A 26,090-nucleotide genomic window follows, 5' to 3' on the forward strand; every position below is an offset into this window, starting at 1 on the left:
GTGTTTAAAGGAAACATCTATGACTCTTATTGGGGGGCAAAATTGAAATTTTCGGGCAAAGTTGCCCCTTGTGGTGGAATAAGTCATGTCAAATTCCAGAAGGATAGTTACAATGTTTTCCTCACAGGCAGCCATTACAGTTTGGGGCTAGATAGATAATGCATCATTTAATCTCCCCTAGCGTTTTGTGGACAATTGCTCTGAAAATTGCATGTATGAGTGAGGTGCCCTTAGGTAAGAAGGCTGCCAAATTGCAGGAAATAGGCCCAGGGGTTTAGTACATGGCTAAAGTTGATGGAGGGGGGCAAGCCAGACCCTTCAGTCACAACAGAGCTCTCCCTCTGCCCTCTCTGGTATTTGCTTTCCCACCCTGGCACCAGTTCTTGTATGGTAAGCTTAGAGACGTTGCTTTCACTTTTAACAGACACTTATTTCCAGCATTTTTTAAAAGTTTGTATTTATTATTTATACCCCGCCCATCTGGCTGCGTTTCCCCAGCCACTCTGGGTGGCTTCCAACAGAATATTAAGATATAATAGTCTATTAAACATTAAAAGCTTCCCTAAACACTCTGGTAGTTGTTTTTTTCTTTGACATCTGGTGGGAGGGCATTCCACAGGGCGGGTGCCACTACCGTGAAGGCCCTCTGCCTAGTTCCCTGTAACCTGGCTTCTCGCAGCGAGGGAACCACCAGAAGGCCCTCGGCACTGGACCTCAGTGTCCGGGCAGAATGATGGGGGTGGAGACGCTCCTTCAGGTATACTGGACTGAGGCCGTTTAGGGCTTTTGACTCACGCCGCCTCGTACAGATTCCACTTTGCCTCTGACAAGCCAAAAATCCCTCCAAAGCATCCCACTTGGGCTTGAGAGTTGGGATCCAGCCAAATCTGATGCACAATCCTACCACCGATAAAGGTTTGCCTTGTGGGAATAAGGAACATTGTCAACCTAAACTCTGTTGACTGGATTTCAGTAGCCTGGACTGATGGCCCGCAGACGAGATATGAGAGATTTATTTTTAAAGTGATGTGCTTTGTTGCCAAATTGTATTTCTTCCTTGGAAAGGATTCCTTGGTTTTGGGGGGTGTTTTTTTTAATTTGATATGTTTATTTATGGCACTGTTCACTAGAAATCCATCATTACCTTAGCAGCTGTCACACCAAATGGTACAGCATGTGTGCTTTTAAAAGAGATACTGAGCACAATGCCATCTTACAGAAGTGCACACAGCCAAAATGCCATAGGAAACTGGGAGCACTGGCCAGTTTTGAGGGGTTTATTTGGGTTGGGGGGTTGTTGTTTTTAGGGGAATGTTAAGCAGTCACATTTTTCTCCTCTTGATTTCTCTCCTCAGTGGTTTAATAAATATGGTGATCGATGTGGAGTGGCTATCTGGTTCAATTTGTTTGTCAACACTCACCAAATCTATGGTTTCCACATGAAAGAATTGGTCAGAATGGCACAACGGGGCCTTCTCGGGAGCTCATTACAGAATGTAGCAGAACGAACAAATGTATAAAGCAATAAATGAAAAACTACACCTTGAATTGTGCCCTTGAATTGCTGCTATGTCCTGTAAAGTGCAGTCAGAAACAGATCACCGTAGGCTGCATCAGGAGGCATGACTATTTTGATGTGTAAGAGTCTCTTTAAAATTCTCACTTCTTATTAAGACTACAAAGTTCAACCAGTAGATAAAGGTTGTACCCATACCTGAGCAGACTCACTGAAATGAATGGTCTTAAGTTAGTCGTGCCCACTGATTTTAATGGATCAAACCTGAGTATGACCTTAGTTGAGTGCAACTCATTGGGTGGAAGGCAACATGATGCGAGTGGACTATTTCTCCTGCTCCTTCAGAGCAGCTTTGGAGGTTGCGCCATGGGGAGCAGGAAGAGATGGAAGTCCCATTGTACAAGTCTGCTCTGCTCATGCATGGACAGAATTGGATTCAACCCAGTAGCTACAATAGATGGATCAAGCTGGAGGGTTCAAGTGAAAAGCAAGCAACCCGTGAGTCTGTTGTAGGCATAGGTCCTCAGAGGCTAGTCTCACTTTGTCTTGCTCCCAGGTAAGTGTGCATACAATTTCCCTGTTGGTTTTGGTTGGTTATTCTAGTAAGGCATGAAAACGGAATACACTAAAGACAGCTTTTTAATTATTCTGTTGCAATTTCTCATGCTGCTGTTGCTGTTTTCCCACCCTTTACCATGGATGCGTTATCACAAAGTAAAAAATACTATACTCAAATCAGTTTAAGCACACTCATGCGTGCATGCAGCCTTCCTTCAAGTTCTCAAAAAGGCACTTACAACACAATCCCATATGCATGTGCACTCAGAACTATGTCCCACTGTGATCAATGGAGCTGATTTCCAGGTACAGATGTACAGGACTGCAGCCCTATAGAGAAGGTTCACTAATATGCAAATTTTATTTTAATTTAATTGGGTCACTTAAGTCAGTTAAAAGGCAGATGATTAATCAACCAAAAGTTCCTTAATCAGCTGATAGCCCAACTATTAAGGTAAATGAACAGTCAGAGGCAAGGTAATGATCCTCCTGCCCTTATATCATTGCATGTAAAAGGTTAGCAAATATCCCGTGTGTGTGTGTGTGTGTGTGTGTGTGTGTGTACACACATAATGGGTTTCATTCAAATTGGGTCAAACAGTCAACTAGAAGGTGGGGGGATGAAAATTTCTTAATTTAGTTGACAACATCATTTCTGATTTCAGAGGTAATTCTCTAGAGCATCAGATGCAGATATAAATGTGCACTCAGAAATAATCCCATCAAATCTTTCGCAGACTAATTCTGGAATGACAGGGAGTGATGAGAAGGGGGAATTCTCCTCACTGTACGAAAGTGGTATGGATCTCCCAGTTTACCAGTGTTTCCTTGACAAGGAACTCTGATGCATATGGTAAGAGACAGAAAGAGGGGTCAAAGCGGCAGGCAATTGTAAACCAACTGTCAAGAGATGTCTATAAAGGCAGACATTTCGCACCATAATAATCCAGTTTACTTGATGAAAAGGTTATATCTTTCCAAGCAGTCAAGTTAACCATTCAGCAAAAAGAAAAAAGAAAGAAAGAAAGGGGGGTGGAAGCAGAGGGCGGGCTTAGGAAATTAGAAATAAGTGAATTAATTATATATTGCACAGATCCCAGTGCATAAAGAGGGTGAATCGTAGCATAAAACCTTGACATCACTTATGATTCAATGGAAATGATACAGAAGCAGTTAGGAATAGGCTTGCAGCCGAGTTCCTGTATTCAGTCATTCATTGCACATACAGCAAATCAGATGCAGGCGGCCAGGAATTGGGCATGCTGTGTCTTCTCCTGGTCAGTGATAGGAAGTATAGGCCCAACACCCTTTGTGAGTGCAGAGGTTCCTCTGACATTAACATTAATGGGGAGAAAGCTAGTTCAGAGAGGGCTCATGCACACACTTTGGAGCCTTTACAGGGCATGGTATTTGGGAGAACGTTCAGTTTGACTACATCTTGAGCTGCCAGTTAAACTCAATAGACTACAGCAAAAACTCTCAGACTGTGGTCCATGGACCACTGCTGGTCTGCGAACCACTCAGGTGCTCTGAAGAAATATGGTTGCAGAACAGTTGACAATATCCGTAACCTGGGCCCACACATTATTGAGGCAGTTTCAAGCAGGGCTGGATTATCAAAGAGGTTAACAAGACCCTAGCCTATGGCCTCTGATTTTCATAATATGGCACTGGAAAGTGACTCAACTGAGAGCAAACACACACACACACCCCAATTTCCCTCTTTTTTCGCTACAAGATTCTGCCCTCCCCTACTCCCTCCTCTGATGTCCCAGACACATTTGAGGCGTCCTAAACTCCTCCCCCCCCACTTATTTCTTCTGCTATTGTAAAGAATTTGTTGCTGTAAATTGATTGCTCCATTCATTTAAAACTATAATAAAAATGTGTGTTAATTTGGTGCTGTTGCGGTCTAGCAATCTTCCTTTTAAAAATGACCAGCTAAATGGGTCTTCTCAGTGGCATTGCCTAGGGGACACATGTCTTTTACAAGAGAGCTGGTTTTGGCAATGGTGCTGGAGGAGTAGGTTTGTAAAAGACTCTTTTCGTAGAAATCCTTTGGCCAGGTTCACCTTATGAAGCCACCACCAGAAGGGCGTCCATGTTGTGTGTGCCATATGTATTCATATGTGCTTGCTTTGAGCAACTCCTTCCTGGTAGGGCAGAATGGCCCTCTGTAGGCCTCGACTGAAGCCTGGTCCAAGTGATGTTATGTACTGAAGTTCTCGCCCTGGGCCAGCAGGGGGATACTGTAGATAGTTTTCACTCAGGACCACATATGCAAACAAGGAGTTGAAAGTGACGTTCAGTGATTGGATAGTTACAGAAAGTTGTTACTGTTGCTTTGTAGTTGAGCTCTATATAAGCAGGTTGGGTGAACCCTTCAGCCCAGTTCTGTTCTGGGCCTGTGAATAAACAAGAGCTATTTGAAGAATCGCTGTGTCATCTGATATGTTCACCCACAACTTAACAGCTGATAACATCAATCCATGAACATGTGATAGCAACATCACATCAGCCATGTGGACACATAAAATGGTCTTATTGAATCTCATCACTTCTGCGCTCTTGCCGGAGCCATTGATCCAAACTCACACTATAGTTCTAATACTTCTCAGTTGTGACAAGACTCAGTAGCACCCCATATGGTCAACTATAGGGATCCTAAGTTCTGCATTAAGGCTCAGATCATTTTCTTGAAAATGTGATAAGCACATTCTATAGTAGCAGGTTTGCAATGATATCAACACAGGCAAACACATGTATGATAAATGCAGGCAAGACCTTGGAAATTATTGTTTTTATTAGGATTTTATTTGTTTAATAAATGTTATAAGCTGCCTCAAGCCTTGTTTGGAGAAAACAGCACAGAAACGGAATCATTTATTCAATCAATTAATCAATCAATCAATCAGTACTTTTATTAGGGATGTCACCCAATTAGATAAATCTTTGCTGATTAATCATAGGAGTTTTAATCAATTTACATATAAAACAACAAGTTTGGAAGAAGTAAGAATTACCTTCTCTGGTTTCAGATGATACACATTGGAGTAGCCTTAGAAGAGGCATTGCCTGCTATGTAAGAGGAAAAAGGGAAAGCGTCTTCTGCGGAGAAGCTGATTAGGGGTGTTTTAAAATATATACCGTATTTTTCCATGTATAACACGCCCCCATATATAAGACACCCCCTATTTTTAGGGACTCCAATTTAAGATATCCCCACCATTCACTATCCATGTATAAGATGACCCCCAGTTTTTCACATAATTTTGAAGTAAAAAAAACCTAGTCTTGGACACAGAAAAGTATGGTACATGGAGCAGTATATAAATAAAAATATAACATTACTAAAATAATTTACGTTAAAAAAAACCTTGTTCATTTAAGGAAATTCAAGATTCCTCTCCCCTCCCCCTCGCCCACTGCCCTAGGTATTGTGACAAGGACATGAGCTGTGAGCCAAAAGGTGAAAAGAAAAGGACTCTCAGCGTAGGGCGAACAGTCAGAGCACAAGATGCTGGCCAATAAGATCTTAAGAGACCAACATCTAGAGGGTGTTGTGTTTGCTACTCCTAGTGCATGAGTTTATGTCACAGGAGCTCAAATACAGCATCCCAAGGTCTTTATTCACAACTTTTGGGAAGGCTATATTGAGCATACAGGAGTGTGCCATTCAAAGGGCACCGGAATTCAGATTCAGAACATGGAATAGGCACAGGTAGTGTTGACCTTAAGCCAATCATACTTCAACAGCCATATATGTTTAATAAATCTCCTAATTTTGCTGGAGGGTGCAAAAACAAGAGATTTGTCAGTTTCCTACTAGGGATGACTGGTCAGCTCTCTGTAGTGTGGTGCAGTCACAAATCGCACAAGTCCCTTTTTTCCTTTCTACTCTTGGCCTGACTTATCCTGTTAGTGACTGATTTCGAAACTTGGTGCCTTTCTACTAGAAAGCAACAAAGAAAGAGTTTAATTTGGATGAAAGTTTTTCCATCTTCAGCTATGCTGCGGGGGGGGGGGGGAGGAGATAAACAAAGAGAGAGTATTTTTAATTAACTCCCAAGGATGGTGCTTCATTGGCATATTTATTTCAGTTTTATTTTCTCATTTATTCCGCTGTATCAAAATTACAGGCTGCAGATGCAGTTTCTGGAATTGTAATGTCAGGATCTACAATTCCACTTTTGACTTTTAGAGAACTATTATAACAGAGTGTTTTTCATTAAAACACAGAGATAACGTTTTTGGCAACAGATGAGGCCACCTATTGAACTGGCCACAATGGAAATATATGTGCTTATGACTGCTTATTTATTTTAATTTTGGTTGTAAGCCCCCTTGAGTTTTTTTTAAATAAAAAAATTTAAAAGGTGGGTATAAATAACAAGTAAAGTATTAGTCATTGGCTTTATTTGAAGAGTTAAAAAAGCCACACAATGTGAATTTATAAAGTAAGTCCCATGGAATTTCACTTAATTTAGGTCTGGGGACTGAGATGTGTCTTTGCCCCCAGCCTGTATGGCCAGTTCTCAGGGATTATGGCAGCTGTCATTCAGCAATACCTGGGGGGCACAGGTTCCCCACCCTTTCCATAAACTATATGGGGCAGCGGTCACAAAGCATATTACCATATTGGCCCAGATATAATCCGCACCTGAAATATAATCCGCACCTTTAAAATTGGGGGGGGGGAGAATACCCGAATATAAGCCACTCCCTTAAAATTCCGCAGGCACTAACACCCGTTCCGTTTTACCGTATGTCTGTTTCACCAGCGATATCGTAAAAGCCAATTTTTGTAAGGTCACAAAGTTGAGCCACACTTTTAACTTTTCACAGAGGGAATTTGGGGGGAAAGTGAGGTTTATATGCAGGCCAATACGACATTTTATTTTATTTTATATCTTTTCTTCCTTCCTTCCTTGTTTTGTTTTCTCTTTTCTTCTTTATCTTTATTGAGATTAATTTGGTTTTTTATTGTATTGTATGTTGAAGAGTTTCAATAAACATTCATATATGTGAGAAAGCATTTTTGTCCCTCTCACACTGTGCCCTGGGAGTGGGATGATGATATGTAAACTGTGCAGGGAGACTGTTTCTAACTGTGGCCTGGATTCAGACTGAGCCATGTTTAGAGTAGACCAACTGACAGCAATGGAACTGAAGTTAGGCAGAAGTAGGTCTAATCTCAGCATGGCCCAACCCCTTTCTCTGCCAATTCTCTGGGTGTGATTGTACCAGAAACATGTTATCAAGCAGCTGTGGGCTGCTATGTCATGAAATATACACAAATATGACAATGCTGAACAAATTAGGAAAAGATAGGAGTTAATGAAGCCGAGCTCTAAGAGGAAATATTGCAAAATGGCACATTTACTCAGGACCTCGGTGGTATGTAAGCTTTCACTGTTTTACTGATCATCCCTGGAGCTGTTAAAAATTGCATTGTTATAGCTGCTGATTGGAACTTTATATCTTTTCCTTTAAAAAAAGAAGAAGCAAATCACAACCCTATATGGTATTTTGAGATTTTGGCATCAGATGGGCTACACATTTAATTTTTAAAATGCTTGACACAAATGTAGAGAGAGAGAGAGAGAGAGAGAGAGAGAAATGGTATCTGTGGTACGAAGCAGTCCTGGGCTTGAAAATAAAAGATTTGAGGAAGGTGTGTGGCTGGGGGAGGAGATGAAAAGCTGTTTCTTTGGAATAATAGGTTTTAAATTGGAGGCCTGTGCTTAAAACCCAGAGGCAATAAAAAAGGGGTCAAAATGGAGAAAATTGCACAACTCTTACATTACTTTAAAAGACAATAATTTCCTTTTCAGAAATGGTTCCTTTTTTTAAAAAAAGAGGTCTGTGACAATAGATGCCATCACTTAGAGTCCATTGCTCAATAAAAGAGTGGCCACGAATTCGAAGATTTTATGCAACTTAAATGTTTGCAGAAGTGTTCTATGAAATGCCACCATTTCAGAACACTGGACTCATTTTGAGTGGAAAGACTTAATCTTTGACCTAAAGATACAATTTGGACCATGAAAATGACCTTTTTGGAGTGATTGTGTGGACAGGGAATTTGACTTTGTTTATGCGGCTAATTCACTTATAATTATTTACATTTCTGCTACATGTTTTTAATGGCTTACAATAGGTCTGCTTTGATTCTTCACTGCTGTGTACCATCACTGCTCATTTCCACTGGTACAAAGCAAGCGAGGCAGGCATCAACTCTGATCAGATACCGTTTTAATAACCTGCTTGCTACTCCCAAGGATCTTAGAATCAGGGCCAAAACATAGAAAACTGGTCTTTCAGCTGATCTGATGTAATGAGCTCTGCTTCACATCTCTCCCACTGAGGCAGCCTGCTAGCATGGCTGCTACCAGGTGACAATTGTCAGGTAGACAATTGTCTCAATGAACACACATATATGTGCCTCTTCATTCATGGAGGGAAGAAATGAAAATAAGACAGAAGCGTTATTTCATTACGGCAGGATCACACTGAGGGACTGTTCATATTACAATGCAACACTATAATTTTTATCTATATATTGGAAATGGTTAGGGAGAAATAGTCTTGCTGCTCTGAAGCCAGGTGCCCCCCAAACTTCACCTACCAAGGCTTCATCATTTTACATCACTTTTTGGCTTGTGCCAGAGTTACCCAAGTTAAGATGATAGCTATGTACAAGTTAGAATGTAGAAATAATGCATGGGTTTTCTTCTGTTGGGGTCAATTTGGAGATGCAACTCAAAGAACTTCCGCTTCTGCTTGGCATTTGTGTTTTCTCTGCCAGCACTCCTGCAGAAATTCAACCCATGAAGCTTTCCATCACCGCACCACTTGTTGAATCTATGCATTTGTCGTTTTAAGAAATTTGTATCCCACCTTTCCACCCAAGTTGCTCAAAGTGGCTAATAACACAAGACAAGCAGCGTCGACATAAATACAGGAGTTTGGATTTGATATCCCGCTTTATCACTACCCAAAGGAGTCTCAAAGCGGCTAACAATCTCCCTTTACTTCCTCCCCCACAACAAACACTCTGTGAGGTGAGTGGGGCTGAGAGACTTCAGAGAAGTGTGACTAGCCCAAGGTCACCCAGCAGCTGCATGGGGAGGAGCAGAGACGCAAACCCGATTCCCCAGATTACGAGTCCACCGCTCTTAACCACTACACGAAACCAAACTAAAAAAAAGTATTAAAGTAGCATGCTGAAGGGCCGAGCTTTCCACCAGCACAGGGAGCTTCTCCAATAAACGTGAACAGAATATATTTCCCTGAGGGGATTGTATCTCTAAAACAGGAAAGGGGAAGTCATGGCCCCCTCCTGAGGACATAAACTCCAACAGCTCCAAAAATGCTGGGACTGTCACAAAAACCCGTACGCCATCACAGCTTCCCACTTTGTCACGCAGAGTCCCAAATTCCAACGGGCCTTCAGTACAGCATTTCAATGTGTTACTGGAAGTTCATATCTGTGTGTCTCTTCCACGTGTTTCTTAGATCTATGCCTCCCTCTCCCTCCCCCTTTCACTCAATATGGCATCACTTCTTGTTTTTTGTGAAAACAAGATCTGGGTCATTTGAATGTCCCCAAGATCTCCCTGCTACTCAGTTGGTCAGTCTCCCGTGAAGAAAGTAGTGGGTGGGGAATACCTTGCTGCTCTCTTTGCCCTGATTGAATGCTATTTTTTTTAAAAAAAAATAAGTTTATTAAGAATAATCTAGCCTACCTTGCAATTCGGACCTAACAAATTTAAGTCCTACAACCAGTTTTCAATACCATGTGTTCTATACCAATGCAAATAAGCATAGTAATCCACTTGTTACGGTATTTTTGGCTACAAAAGAACATTCTCCCGGACCCTGTGCTTTCAAGAGAATATGCTTTTCTTTAGGGATATACATTACATGTCAGCTTTTTCTGCTTGGTAGACCCCATTCAGCTGAACGTAATATTGTCCACATAGATTTCTTGCCTGATCACTCTGTCCAGTATAGGTACATTTTGCAAGCATTCCTCTCACTTAAGTGTTAGTTTTCCACATTCAGGAAGATTTTAAAGCAAGTGATTCTATATAAACACACACACACACATGTGTATTAGGTGTTTGTACGACTACCACCCCAGATCACTTCTCTTTCCCCCCCAAATATATTTTTTTTAAGTGGTTCTAAAATTATATCCATTCCAGGCAACTGAAAAATGAAGAATTTTGCCGGTATCAATGCCTATCTGTCACAGTGGCTATGTTCTACCTCCACTGTTGGACTCAGTCCACCTCAGAATACTAGTTGTTAGGAATACAGGTGGGGAGTGTGCCGTTGCACTCAGGATGTGTTTGTGGGCTTCCAATGGGCATTTAAACCATGAGAAGGGAATGCTGGACTATAGGGGTACCAACTTGAATAAAATATTGGAGGGCAGCTAAACCCCACCTGACATAATCGATCACAAGATGCGGCACACGCACACCATTTAAATGGCAATGTCCCTCAACTGGGGGGGGGCAGCCCCCTCAAATATTTTATGGGGGGGAGCGAAGGGACTTGGCCCCTAGGAGTTGACTCCTATGCTGGACTAGATGAGCCTCTTACATTTTCTTTCTTTTAGATACAACCCTCAACAAAGTGGTATACCACAGTCTAAAGAGCATATATATCAATTTGACCACAAACGGAGGCCACAAATCTGGATATTGGTGTATGGTATAGTGGTTAAGAGCGGTAGTCTCGTAATCTGGGGAACCGGGTTCGCTTCCCCGCTCCTCCACATGCAGCTGCTGGGTGACCTTGGGCTAGTCACACTTTTCTGAAGTCTCTCAGCCTCACTCACCTCACAGAGTGTTTGTTGTGGGGGAGGAAGGGAAAGGAGAATGTTAGCTGCTTTGAGACTCCTTTGGGTAGTGATAAAGCGGGATATAAAATCCAAACTCCTCCTCTTCTTCTATATTGGAAGAACAATATTGGGCGGGGGGGGGAGTAAACCAGAAGTCACTGGATAGGACAGGAAGTTACTACAAAAGTTCCGCTACATATTATTAAGGGGGAAGGGGGAAAACACTGGGGTTGAATGTGAAAATGATCGTACATATGATATAAGGAAAAGCAGCAGCCCTTGTGGTCTCTTTCAGTTTTATGATGTTATTAAATAATGAACTGGTGTGACTTTTAAGTGGATTACGACGCACATCTTCAGAGCCTTCTTTGCATTCAGTGGCCCTGTGTCACGGAAACCCCTCCCAACCCATCCATTGACTTTGCTTGATTTTATTGAAGTTTAGTTGTTTAGCTCGAGTACATCCTATGCAGAACACTTCCCGCTGTGACTAATAAATATTTAGCAACACGAAACCAAAGAGATTTGCTAACCTTGAAACAATAACACCAGAAAGAAAACAATCACTAACTGACCACTGAGCTTCCTCATTTTATTAATGGCGTACATGCCAGTGTAACCAATTAGACTGTACTGCAATATATGGCTCCACCGACGAGGCGATACGATGACTTGCTTTGTGAAAATGAGAGGCGAACGAGTATTCCGAGAGCAAGGGCTTCGTATTATTGAAGTTAATCATACTGTTCTCTCTCTCTCTCTCTCTCTCTCTCTCTCTCTCTCTCTCTCTCTTTTATTATGGTTCAGTCTATGGAAGTTCGCTGGAACGCAAACAGTGAGGAATAAATGAAGTTAGCTTTGGACTCTGCATGTGACAGTGGGGGACCAGGCCGGGTTTAATTCAACCTGGCAGAGCCCTCTTGAATTGTGTCACTTGTAGAATTTGCACTCGACTTTGGGAAACATTAAACTGTTCTCGCCACTGAGAACTAATTAAGAAATCTGCCCCTCCATGGCTGAGCTTATTTTGTTCAGGTTGACTGCTTGTTCAAGTCTGGATGCTCATCTAATGTACACTGTGACCAACTATTTCAGTTGGATTAAGGTAATTACCTAGCTCAACACTTTTCTGATACATTTTGCAATAATGGAATCCAGCGCTTTTATACGCTCCTCAAGCCACACTTTAAAGTGCAAATTTTGGCTCGAGAATAGGCTCAGTAATCCAAGGTCTTCATTAACAAATAGTCTACAGGGCAGCCGAGCGCAGGCACACTGACCGTATCTAAGCTTCGAAATGCCTGAGCTTTTGTGAAAGGCCTTCTCTTCAAAGTGTAACAAAGCGCTAATCTGAAAGATAGATGGAGATATAGCTCTGCTCCAGTGTTTAGGGCTAGGCTGGGGCAGGGCTGATTCCTCTCTCAGATGGGGAAAAAAGACTTCGCTGGTGGCTATTCTGACTTTAGAAAGAGAGTAGGCAGATTCATCAATTCCAGTTGACCATATACTGGTTGGAATATCATTTGGGGCCTTTTCCCTCACTCATTAACAGCCATGTGCAAGTGCACTAAAATCTATCAAATTTCTGAAACAGCACGGAAACTGAAACGCAATCATCCTTTGAAATTTGCACTTATCTGAATTTTGCAGTGCAGTTTTCCAACTGGGGTTTAAAGGAAATAAATATATTAGATAAAAGAGTGCATTGAAATGAATCTATCAGTGAAAAGAGCGTACAAAAATGCACAGTACTAGGAGATGTTGCTTGCAAAAAGCAACAACAATAGGCACATCAGTCAAAACTGCATACAGATTTGCAGATTGCAAATCGTTGCGGAAATGGGGAGAATTGAAATTAAGACTGAAGAAACGAGAAACCAAGAGCACCAAAGCTAACAGATCCTTCCAACTCTAATTACAATTGCTTATCAATGTGTAGCACCAATAACTGCACAGTAGGGTTCCACTGTAACATAACTTGCCTTAGAGCTAAAAGGTAAAGGTAAAGGGACCCCTCACCTTTAGGTCCAGTCGTAACCGACTCTGGGGTTGCGGCGCTCATCTCACTTTACTGGCCAAGGGAGCCGGCATACAGCTTCCGGGTCATGTGGCCAGCATGACTAAGCCACTTCTGGCGAACCAGAGGAAACGCCGTTTACCTTCCCGTCGGAGCGGTACTTATTTATCTACTTGCACTTTGACGTGCTTTCAAACTGCTAGGTTGGCAGGAGCAGGGACTGAGCAACGGGAGCTCACCCTGTCACGGAGATTTGAACCACCAACCTTCTGATTGGCAAGACCTAGGCTCTGTGGTTTAACCCACAGTGCCACCCGCATACCAGCCACCTTAGAGCTAGGTCCAGGCAATTTTATGACTGGTGATGGTATGCATGTGGTAGAAGACAGATGGATCCTTGGGAGTGTGCACCACTATGGTTTGGGGGGGGCAGAGGTGGAGCTAGCTGCTCTGGCACCCGGAGCGGCGCACATGCTGTGCACCCAGGGTGGGGCCATAGGGGCGGGGCGAGAGTCCCAGGGGGCGAGACGCCCATGGGGGCTGGAGAGAGCCACCCATGGCAGGCTGCTTCCTGGGCGGGGGGGAGCCATGCCACTTTGCCAGCAGCCTTCCTCCCTTCCCTCTTCCTTTTGACAGTTTGGGGGAGGCTCCCCCCCCCAGGAAGCAGCCCAGGAGCAGGGGGCAATGGCACGCTGGCCGCCCGTGACTCCCAAGCCTCCCCCGAGCTGTCAAAATGAAGGGGGAAGGGGGGAAGGCCGGCGGCAAGGTGACGTAGCTCTGCTCCTTCCCCCAGCAGCCCGTGATGACACCCAGGGCAGACCGCCAGCACCCTTCCTCCACCCCTGGGGGGGAACATGACACAGAAGCATGGAAGGGAAATGTGCACACATGTGGCCTAGTGTGCTGGTCCAACGGGTTACCTGAGACGCGAGGTCCAAGTCCGGTCCATGGTCAAAGGTGCAACGTGGAGGCAGTCCGTAGTAGCTGAAGCTGGGCGCAGGGCAGGGAGCCGGGTAAAGTCAGGAACAGGCTTGCAAGCAGGGAGCCAAGGCGGGTCAGGAGCTCAGGCAGGAAAGCAGGACAGGGTGCAGGCAGGAACAGGCTACCTACAATGTTGCTCCTGCAACCTGGGACTGGGGCTGACTGGCTTTTATTTGCCCCGAGGCATAGGGCGGCCCCGATCCTCTGGTGACTCGCCTCTCTTGGCCTGGAGGCGAGCACTCCTCCTGCGGGAACTTAGTTCCCTCCGCCTCTCTGCCCTGAGCCTCTGCAGCTCAGGAGAGGCTGGAGGACCCAGAGGCAACCTCAGCTTACTCTGATGGGGCTGAGAGTGGAGCACCTGCAGGCAATGGGTCCTCCATCACCTCAGGAGCCAGAGCAGACTCAGCTGGTGCCTGCACCTGAGGATCCAGCACAGGTGAGGACCCTTCAGGCTCAGGCCCCAGCCCTGGCTCAGCTGGTTCTGGAGGCGGGGACTCCTGTGCAGGCTGGGATCCCTCAGGTTCAGCATCCGAGTCCGAATCCCAGGCCATCACACTAATCTCCAAAATCCTTGCCACTTTATGCAGGGGAGGGAGGAAAGTGTTAAGTGAGGAATAACTTGACGTCATGCACAAGCATGCACACACTGTAGTCGGTTACTGGGTCTGCTGAACTAGCACTGAGCAAAACGTTTTCTAAACTGGATCATTTCTACTGAAACAAACGTGTCAGGTGGCGCAGTGGGTCATTGCATCTGGCTGTTGACCAGAGGTTGGTGGTTTGAGCCCACTCAAGGATAGCTGTGGGCAGGATTCTTGCATGGCAGGGGGTTGGACTAGCCTCTGAGTCCCTTCCAAATGTATGATTCTGAGACTGACTGACTTTCACTGTGAATCAATGGGTGCTGAGTATGACTCAGTCAACTGATTTCAATGGATCCACTCTGAGTATGACTTAGTTGGGTATCGCCCATCATAATTTCCCCAACAGTTTTCCGATTTCCAGTATTTAGTTCCCAACAACAGATGATGGCTACATTTGGATAGAATATAAACCATGGTTTAGTGCAGCAGCAAGTCTTGAGCTCCCATTCTCCCTCTCTCTCAAGCAAGGGGAGGTCATTTAAAGCTTCTGTAGTTTGTAACTAAGTACAGTTTCCGGGTTCATCTGAACATGGGAAACGGTGATTTCTTACAAACCATAACTGGAATCTTTACTGTTTCCTTCCTGTAAAGCAGAGGTGGTGAACCTATTGCCCTCCAAATGCTCCTGGACTCCAGCTCCCATCGTCCCTGACCATTGGCCATGCTGGCTGGTGCAGCCAGCCAACTTGTGAAGGGTCACAAGCTCTGAGCTCCTTGTGTGAAGGATGAAGGGGAGAGGGAGTGTTTATATTTATTACTTCTTTATAAAAGTACTTGCATACTGCTAAATCACAAAACATACCTAAGCGGCTTGCAACATTACAAAGCTAGAAACCATACAAGAAAAGCACCAAGGGTTCGACCCTGAGGCTCATTATTGCAACTGTGTAATGACAAACCATGGTTTAGCGTTGCATCTGAAAGCCGCCATTGCTTCACAGATGCTCTGTGCAGATTTTCTAATGTGATTCTACAACTCCAAGAGTAGAACACTAAAGGCATGGCTTCATCTCTTGAAAATAAAAGGCTACCACATGTTGGCTAAACCCCAAGCTACTAGTGAGCTTCTTACAGAAGCCAAAGTTTAGAACATTATAGCAGCAAAATACTGGAAAAGAAACATACCGAGAATACGATGGCCATGCCACCTATTTCTAGAGAATAGCTCCCAGATGTTTTCAGACCAACATGAATATGGCATTCTGGTTGTCTACTCCGGAGTCCATCGTAAAAGCCCATGCTGCATATTATTTTAATATTTAAATAGTTACAATGATCTGCAGTCTTGGGGGTTATGCTGCAGATATGAATTGCTCTCCAAAGTCAAGTGGGAAAAAAACATCCACAACAGTACTTTGTGTTGCCTTCTGATGAGCTTTGAACAGGCTTAACAGAAGAGCCCCCACACATATGAACCCCCCCACCACGCATAGTCAATTATAAATGTGCATATAATTAAATAGATTAGAATATGCAAATAAGAAAATGCTAGACAGCGAGAACCTAGGCAGAGGTGACAATCACAGGCACTTAACAGAAAGGTTCCAAATGCTACCAGTTAGGAAAATCTTGCCCTGGGAATTCCGTTTATGAAGCAAGGGTCCAAGATTTTGAACTATTTGCTCATCTGCTGGCAACATTCAGAAACAACTTTTATTCTTAAGGCACATACACCCCAGGGGGGCTGCAACATAAAACTAAACACAGCCATTATAACGGTGTCAGAACGTTGGTATTAATATATTAATGATAATGATACTTTGGCTCCTTTATAATCTTTCCGCTATCACAAATTAATTATTAATAATAACTAAACAAATAAAGGAGCTAACATTTTGCTGCCCTTTCACGACACCCCAAAATTGGTTGCCTCAGGTTGTTACCTCACAACCTAATAGTAGGGTCGGCTCTGAGCCCATAACTGTTCAGGAAACCATAATGTCAGTGGGGAAACTGGATAGATATTGTTTTAAGTTGGAGCAGTTACTACCTAATGTTTCCAAATGTTAAATACTTGCATTAAAAACCCAAAATGGAGCCTCCTTGCAGAATATGTGGCCTGGAAACCTGGAGGAGGAATGTTGTGGCTCATTCTAGTCCGTTCTGCTTCTTATGACAGCCTCCCTCAGTGAGCCGATGTGTGGGCTACAATGTAGGTCTCTGTTGCCCCTAAGAAGTGGAATGCTCATAAATTGCTCGACAAGAGCCTTCTCTTTTTCCTTTTTTTTCTCCTGAATGGGGAAAACTACACATTTGGTTCTATGTCTTTCCAAGGCAATAAAACTGCTTTGAATTCTTTGGGCTTTTGCACAAGTGTCGTTTTCATTTTTTAAAAATCCTACTCATTATTTCATGGGAGTGTTATTATTACCACCTGATTTGCAGGCATGCTGTCAAAGCTTATTTGCGGCCACAGGGCAGAGATGGAGATGCAAGACGTCGTATACAAGCTGGAATATTGCGCAAGAATGCAATGGATGGGGGGGGGGCAAGAAGTGTTTCCCAACTGCAAGCCTCTGATTGCATTTCTCCTAGATAATGTAACAGATTTCAAGGCACAGCAATCATTTGTGGTTAAAACGACTCTTGACAAGTGCAGCGTTATTTGCAAAGAGCTGCTTTAGGTGCTCAAAGGCGAACATCCCAACATACCCTCCGAGGACTCCCCCTCACTTTTAAAGTAATATTTCTCCACATAATCCACTTTTTATATTCCTTCCTTTTCTGCAATCGGTATTTAACTATGCAGCTTCAATGGAAGAGGATTTAAAGGAAAACCACCAAAAGGAAATCTGTATTTGCTTTTCATAATTTCACGGCAACCAGGAACAAAGGCGATCTGCCAGGCGCCGTATAGAGATATATGTCTTCTTTTCATGTCTCCACAATCAAAGATGCAGCTGGGAAGGAATACCAAACATTTTTTATTGATCTGCCTTAAAAAGGTAACCAGGCTAGCACGCTTGCCTTAATCGGGTTTTCCACGCTTCCTTTAGTCGATTGTCACGTACCAAACTAGCTGGAAAGAAATATCTTCCGCGCTAAACAGGATAAGTCAAAGCAAACTTTAGACATTTTCGCTTTCTAGACGTTTTGTCACACCAGAGATTGGCAAGGCTGATCTTGCACGCTTAGCACTCTCAGCTCTGAGGCCACCTTTGATGTGAACAAAACTAGCTGAAATAGATTTGACTCTAACGTTACTCCAGTAGCTGCCACACAGCCCATTTCTTTTTACAGAAGCTAGACAGAATGCATTTAGGGACCCACAGTATGTCAGGAGGGGCTTAGATTATACAGCTTTGTGCGTCCTTCTCTAAGCCATTGCGCTACTGGGAAGCAGTGTAGGTCACTGCAGAACTTCTGCTTTGCACTAGGGAAGTCCCGGGTTGAATCTCCAGCATCTCTGGTGGACTTGTAAAAGGGTAAAAGAGTACTGGGAAATGATACATAATGAATTGAGAAAAATGTTCCAAAGTACTCCCCCCCAAAAAAAAACCACACCCCCCCCGAGTCCTTTCTGTTGTGGATAATTCAGACCGAAATTCCCAGGCATCAAAAAAGGTTATTTATGTATGCCACTACTGGGGCCCATGTTTTGTTAGCCCAAAAATGGAAAATGAGCGAGGTCCCAACCAAAGAAGAATGGCAACTTAAATTGACAGAATATGCACAGCTTGCAGACTTAACATACAGAATAAGTGAACAAGAAGAAGAGAAGAGAAGATTGGAAAACGTTAATTGAATATATAGGAAATAACTTTGTACAGCTGAAAACGCTGGCAGCATTAAAATAAATTCAACAGTGTAAACAAGTTTTGATGGATACAATAATGGAATACTGAATGGTTTAGTTTTTGTAAAATACGCAGGGATTTATGATATGCAAAATGAACCATGGAAAAAGAAGAAGGGAAGTCATCGATATTTTAAGGATGTAAAAATGAGTACTTTAAATTGTAAAACAGAAAATTTAATAAAAATTACATTTAATAAAAAAAATCCCCAGCATCTCCAGATACAGCTGGACCCTTGCCCGAAACCCTGAAGAATCACTGGCAATCAACATGGGCAATACTGACCTAGATGGAAACTATAAGGTAGCTTTCTGTTGGGACGATTCAGGAAAGATGAAGCAGTTCTTCATGCGGAGCATAGTTCAACCATGGAACTCGTTCCCACAGGAGGCAGTGATGGCCACCAACTTGGATGCTCTAGAAGAAGACAGGACAAATCCACAGAGGAGAAAGCTATCAATGGCAACTAGCCATGATGGCTTTTGCTCTGCGTCCACAGACAGAGGCAGTAATGCTTCTGAAGACCAGTTTCTGCAAACCACTGGAGGGCAGATGGTTCTTGTACTGAGGTCCTGCTTGCGGGCTTCCCACAGACATCTGGTTGGCAACTGTGAGAACAGGATGCTGGACTAGATGGGCCACTGGCCTGATCCAGCAGGCTCTTCTTTTGTTCCTATATTCCCTTGTCCTCTGTACCAACCGTCATAGAAGCCAACTCCTAGGGGCTGAAGTCTGTTCAGCTCCTCCTCTAATAAAGCATTTGAGGGGGCCACCGCCCAAAGTTGATGGCCATTGCCTTTCAAATGGTGCATGTGTGCAGCGCCATGTGATCAATTACGTGGGGAATGGCTTACCGTGCCCCCCCCCCGTATTTTATTCAAGTTGGCACCCTTGCCAACCGTATACATATTTGGTTGTGGGGAAGAAGCCCTGTACAGCTCAAAGACACCCACCCACCCACCTGCTAAAGGAAAGGTTAATTCAGGAGAACGTAAGGTAAGTTTATGTGTGTCAAAAGAAACATAAAATAGGCAGCCAAAGGAAATGCATGCATGTCAAGAGGCCTATTAAACAGATATCATGAGCAATATCTTTGTCTCAGCTGATGGAGGCTGTCCTGAAGCAACGACGAGTTGTGGCACATTAAGGACCAACCCAGTTATGATGGCATATGCTTTTGTGGACTGCATTGTGCCTATGACATATTTATTATGGCATAAGCTTACCGTCCACTTCAGCAGGAGCATGAAGTCCAGCTGCTTAGTCAACATTAAACGAAAGCCCTGACAAACTTCATTCAGTTACGCTTATCAAGGGAAGAAACTCTTTGCTAGAGCGTGATTTCATAACTCTTTGCAAGAAAGATTCAGTCTTGAAAAATTCACTCCTCCCATTTTACTTAAATAGTGGGGCTGGGTGGCAAAGAGCGACAAGGTTTAAAATCGTAATGTAGACATTGTCACCATATATGTTTATTTAGTTCCAAACAAAGGTGGAGAACAGAAGAAAATAGTTTCACTATACTTTTGGGAACAAAGGACAGGAGGCTCTGATAGGCTGAGCCTCCCTTTGGTATGCATTGCAATGAAGGTCACTATCAAACTCATTTCCACTGCAGGCTTCTATCAATATTAATCACTCAAAATTCCATCCTGGTTTTCTAAGTTGCCACTCAGCAACATTCTGTTGTTGAGACACAGAACGTGTAGCACACAATGGTTTGACTACCAATCTTGCTATTTGTGGACTTGTGCTCACTCTTACTTGTCTGCTAAATTTGCTTTTGTTCATCACGCACCAGGTGAGTGTTCTGATGGCTTTTATTAAACTGGGGGCAGGGGGGGGGGAATGATCAAGTAAAATGTTATGAGGCCCTTCTTCTCTCAAGAGCAGTTCCTTCCAGGTACTTCACAGGGATGTGCGTTCCATCTTCCTCCAGGGTCATCAAATGCATAAAAACATACCTGGAAAGACCCAATTTTCCCACTGATGTAGAACCCGTGTTGACCATATAGCAAACCAGGCCAAGCATGGCGAAAAAGGAACAAGAGGCAAATTCAGCTTTCTTCCAGCTTTTCCTTTTCTTTACAGGACTAGCACTTCTCTTAGCAGGTAAATTACCTATTTTCATTTTGCTCTGATACAGTATTCAATTTGCCTTCTGGTTGAAAATATACTTCAGTAATTAAAACAAGCAGATTGGATAAGCCCATTTCTACCATTATTTTTTGACTAAGTAGAAGAAAAGTAAGTTTTTATGATTGCTCTAGCCATGCTAATTTAATGTACTTCGATTATTTAATCTCAAAATGGACCCATTCCAAATAAAGTAATATACTTTACAACAGTATCGTGTAGGAAATAATTAGGTTGCAAGTTCTGGAGGCTTTAATATGGATGAAATTATATAACTATCTTTGCATTCTGCACAAGGCCCTATTAAATGCACTAGCCTGCGATGTTGCTGGCTGTCAGAAAGCAAAATGAAAAATAGTTTTAATAGCTGCTCTTTGACCTGTTTTATATTTTACGTCAATTATAACAGCACACAACCATGCATAATTATGAAGCATAGAGGCATTAAAACGTACACATAATTTGTGTTCTTATGGCAAACATTGCAGGAGGGTTTAGAAAACAAACTGGCGATTTCCTATTGTTGTAAGTCATCTGAACAGTTATATATTGGGATTAAATATCTTAAGACAGATTTGTCTTTCCATCTGTCTTGAGTAATTTTAAAGAAATATTTTTTGAGATGGACAAAAATCCCTGCATAGACACAACTCGCTGCCATCTGTACTCTCTCTCATAACACAGTGTGTAGGTTCCAGCGCGAATAGCAAAGTAACCCTGGAAGATATACAGATTTGTCATCTGAACATCATTTTTAAAATGATCCAATTTATTCACAGCAGGAGTTTCCTTTTGGCACTGTTGCAATCATCCTTGTTTTGGGACATTTGGGGCAGAAAGACCGATTAATTTTATTTTCGCAATGCATCCCACTTTCTTAAATACACAATGACTGAAGAAAATAGCTTGATAACACCTCCTTCTTCTTTTTAATACTTTTTGAACACAGAAGTATTATCAAGTAGCATTTAGATTACTACAGTTTTTGTCACACGGAAAAGTATGACTCGGTCCAGTATACCTGAAGAAGCGTCTCCACCTCCATCATTCTGCCCGGACACTGAGGTCCAGCGCCAAGGGCCTTCTGGCGGTTCCCTCGCTGCGAGAAGCCAAGTTACAGGGAACCAGGCAGAGGGCCTTCTCGGTAGTGGCACCCACCCTGTGGAACGCTCTCCCACCAGATGTCACAAAGAAAAATAACTACCAAACTTTTAGAAGACATCTGAAGGCAGCCCTGTTTAGGGAAGCTTTTAATGTTTAATAGGTTATTGTATTTTAGTGTTTTGTTGGAAGCCGCCCAGAGTGGCTGGGGAAACCCAGCCAGATGGGCGGGGTGTAAATAATAAATTATTATTCTTCTTCTTAGATGCTCTGAAGAAACCAACCGGGGTGGCGTGGGGAGTGAGTGTGTGCCATTCATCTAGGGTTATGTTTTGCTTTCCTTTGGACCACATCACTGAGGCTGAGAGGGGGAGGGGTCTTGTCATCTGGGCAACCCAGGACCTCCATACACACTGCCTAGGCGTGTGCCCCACAGAGCTCACTTTGGTGCTGCAAACACAGCAAAAACAACACGGGAGACAGAAACATGTCTCTCACATATCCGTCTCTGCAGCCACAGCAGGCGTTGTAACCAGTGCTTTTTTTCAAGAAAAATAGGTGCCAGAACACAGGGTGATTGTTGTAGTAAGTGGCCGGGCAACTCTGAAAAGATGCCAGTTTGACAACAGTCATGCTCACCATCTGCAGAGGTGCTAAAAACTGTGGCAAGCTGTCTCCCTAGCTGGTTTGGGGGTTGCCCCTGGTTCTGGTGCAGGTCAAATAACTGCGCCCCTGCATCCCTCGTTCTATTAGATTCAGGTGGATGGCTAGGACATCTCAGAAACCCTGTGGCTAGAGAGACAGTGAGTGAACGAAAGTCCTCCTGAAGGTTTAATGACTGAGAGGGGATTTGAATCCTGATCTCCCAGGTCTGAGTCCAACACACTAACCATGACTATCACATGTTCTTATGCCAAAGGGAGTCAGTGTGGTGTAGTGGTTAAGAGTGGTAGATTCGTAATCTGGGGAACCAGGTTCGCGTCTCCGCTCCTCCACATGCAGCTGCTGGGTGACCTTGGGCTAGTCACACTTCTCTGAAGTCTCTCAGCCCCACTCACCTCACAGAGTGTTTGTTGTGGGGGAGGAAGGGAAAGGAGAATGTTAGCTGCTTTGAGACTCCTTCGGGTAGTGATAAAGCGGGATATCAAATCCAAACTCTTCTACTTTGAAACTGTTCACCTGCTAAACTTTACCAAGAATGACTTCCCTGCTTACTCAAATCCATGATATATCCTGTACTCAATTTCTCTCGGCTGCATCACCCCAAAATTTAGGAAAACATGAATGAGATGAGAGGCTATTACAAAAGCCTTCCTCATATGCCTAAAAAGTTATGCATCTCAAAACAAGACCACTCTACCAAACTCGAAATGCTGTGCATAGAATTGGATGAAGCTTTATTCTGTGCAGTGCAAAAAAAGAGAAAAAAGCAGCATATCATTTCATGCAATGCCTTCACAGTATGTAAGGGTGAGATTTGGATTTTTGACCATCCCGATGTAGCAGAGAGGCGGGTGAACTCTACCTGCAAATGTTATGAATTCAAAGCTAGTGGCACCCTGTGCATATAGGGAACTCAGCCTTAAATACACACAGGTGGTGCTTCCGTTCATTGATGCTGGAAATGGTTGCTGATAGCTTATAGTAGATTCTATGGCAAGCCTTGACACTAGATCAATCCAACCCCTGGCAGACGTCCAAGCAGAACAGCTTCGAGAGTCATGGGGCTTTCAATAACGCCATTGGGGAATTCAAACAGCAGCATCTGAAAACTGCTTTAACCCCCTTAGTAGGAGGCTGGTACTCCTTTTGCATTCCCTGTGGAATTTCGTGTTTGGATTTGTATTGCTCACTTCCATTCCTTGATGCTCCGATATTCAGGCGCCCAATAAAAAGGTTCGTTGGCACTTTAAAAGGGCGATAGAATGAGTCGACTTATTCCAAATCAGACCAGGGCTGTAACCCAGTAACAGAAAATTTGCCTCGCATGCAGAAGATCCACAAAATACTGCCTGAAGCCCAGGGTAGTCTCTGCTGGCCAGTGTCCGACTCTGTACAAGGCACTTCCTCTGCTCTGCCGAACGTACGATTGTCAGCCACAAGTTCCTAAATTCTCTGGCAGGGTATTGTCTAAGCATTTGTTCCCAATCACCTTTAAACTGAAGGGGCCAAAGTGTGAACCAGGAAGATGACATAGACCAAAGAGGAGGAGGAGGAGATTTATACCCTGTGCATCTGGCTGAGTTGCTTCCAACACATATAAAATCATAATAAAACATTTGAAACTTCCTGATACAGGGCTGCCTTCAGATGTCTTCTAAAAGTTGTGTAGTTCTTATGGGAGGGCATTCCACAGGGAGGGCACCGCTACCAAGAAGGCCCTCTGCCTGGTTCCCTGTAACGTCACTTCTCCCAGTGAGGGAACCACCAGAAGACCCTCAGCACTGGACCTCAGTGTGTGGGCTGAATGATGGGAGTGGAGATGCTCCTTCTGTGCTCTGCCATAAGAAACACATGGCTGAAAATGGCAGCCCCATGTAGAGTTCTCGCCTTTTTCCTCCGTAGAATAGAGGACATCGTAGTCTGCACTCTGATGCCATTATTTTGAGGACTTCCCCATTTTTTTCAGCACCAACTGCTGAAATGGTGCAGGGTGGGAAAAACATGGTATAAGGAGGTCATGATATAAGGTAAAGCTCTACTGCATGTTACAGAAGAGGACAGTGGAAGGTTATCCAGGCTACCATTTTCTGCAAATGGCTCCATGTCTCTTATCACTTGAAGTTCTGTTCTGCGTGAACCATGCCATGCAAAACCTAATCCTTGGAGGCATGAAAGCGCCACCCATACCCGTAAAGGATCTCAGGAAAACTGGGACATCCCGATTTTTCCTGCAAGTGCACAGTGACCATTTTGAGTGCAGATATCTTGCCCCGAAAAAAGTGCTGGGGGGGGCACCATCACACACATTTTTGGTCTCCCTGAAAGCATGGCCGTGAAAAAACACTTTTTTGGGGCTCCACAATCTCCTATAAGTCACATGGCTCATGCGGGAGCACGGACAGGAAGACGCACATCACGGTTTGGGGACTCAACATGTTGGCAGGTATGCGCACCCTATTAATCCCCATGAACACTGCCCCACCATCTCAGTCTGCAGTATTTCTAGTGTGGAGCAGGATGGTCTGCAAGGGTTTTGAACATGAAGAGAATGCATACACACACACCATGCGACAAGGGACCCTCACACAGCCAGTTCCCAGGCACTTTGCTTGTGTTCAAGGAAATGTGAGTTCAGCCCCCCCCCAGGCCCTCCCTGCTCAACATTGGGAAGGTCAGGGACTGATGAGTGAGGCCACATACACTGGGATGTCGGGGAGCCAAGGCTTATGTGTGGGCTCTGGGGATGGCAATTGTATTAATTCGCTTAAATTCGTATTAAAACTGGGAAGGGTGTGCCAGCCCAGCTGTGCTTGGAGCTCCCCCTGCCCATTCTATGGCAACTTCTGCTCCAAAGTCCTACCCTAGCAGGACCACTGACAACTACCCCTGCTATCCGGAAGCCCTGAACTTGGAAATTTGGGATAGTCCTCTCCTGCTTTGCAACTTTCGAAGGATTCATCAAACCTCCGAAGAACTCCTCTACTTTGCACCAAAGAAAGTGCAGCTAGGATTGAGCCGGCTGAATAAAAACGCCAGCATATTGAGGCGGGGGTCCTTTTCTAAAGCGTGATCATGTTACAAGTTGCTCATTTGCTCCTTGGGACTTTTGCCCTGGTGCAACTGGCAAAGGAGAGGCAGGCAGCAGGCGAGTTTGTTGTTGTTGTTTCAATTCGCTGAGTCACACCAGACTCCCTCCACGGAAAGAGCAAAGTCGAAATTTGGAGTCTAAATCAATAGCTGACAAGGCTGCTTTTCAAAGCACCGGAGAGGCACTCTGCGCTCCCATTGTAGTCGCAGGGAGAATTTTGTCTGTTTAATTTGCATGGTGCACAGCCTAGCTTCTGTCGAGAAGTCTTGACTTTTTGGATTTCCCAATCCGCCCGGTTACGATTGTCATGCACGCTTGTCAAACAGGAGGCTCCATCGGTTACCCTCAGACTGGATTGAACAAACTAACATCATAACAAGAGTGTTTATGGGAAAAAACTGCTTAAGCACTGAAGCAGAAAGGGCTTAGCACTGATCAGACCTCTCTCCCACCTTTATTCTTCACTGTTCACATTGAAATGCAAATATCAGCGCAGGGTTTCCACTGGCGTGCCACTCACAAATTGAAAAGCAGTTTTTATCTATGCAAATGTAAGCATGGTAATTGAAGTTAATCAATCAATGCTAGCTTTCACTAAAACCTTGAACATGATTGAATAAAGTAATTATCATTCAGCAGAAAATGATGAAGTTGTAGACAGCATGAACCTTATTAAAGGAGGATTTTGAGTCACAATGGCTTAATTTAGCTAACAGCCCAGCCTTAGCCCAACAA

At 43.8% G+C, this 26,090-nt stretch overlaps 1 long non-coding RNA gene across 1 annotated transcript in view; it reads left to right on the plus strand.

Moving 5' to 3' along the window:
• The first annotated feature begins 18,302 nt into the window (after positions 1 to 18,302).
• LOC310746277 overlaps positions 18,303 to 26,090 on the plus strand; it is a 16,981-nt gene continuing 9,193 nt past the window's right edge. Inside the window, exon 1 of the long non-coding RNA XR_014540566.1 lies at positions 18,303 to 19,363. This is a non-coding gene — a long non-coding RNA (uncharacterized lncRNA). The remainder of the gene's footprint in view (positions 19,364 to 26,090) is intronic.

The sequence above is a fragment of the Podarcis filfolensis genome (assembly GCF_964270895.1).
Source record: "Podarcis filfolensis genome assembly, chromosome: 1".
Lineage (NCBI taxonomy): Eukaryota > Metazoa > Chordata > Lepidosauria > Squamata > Lacertidae > Podarcis > Podarcis filfolensis.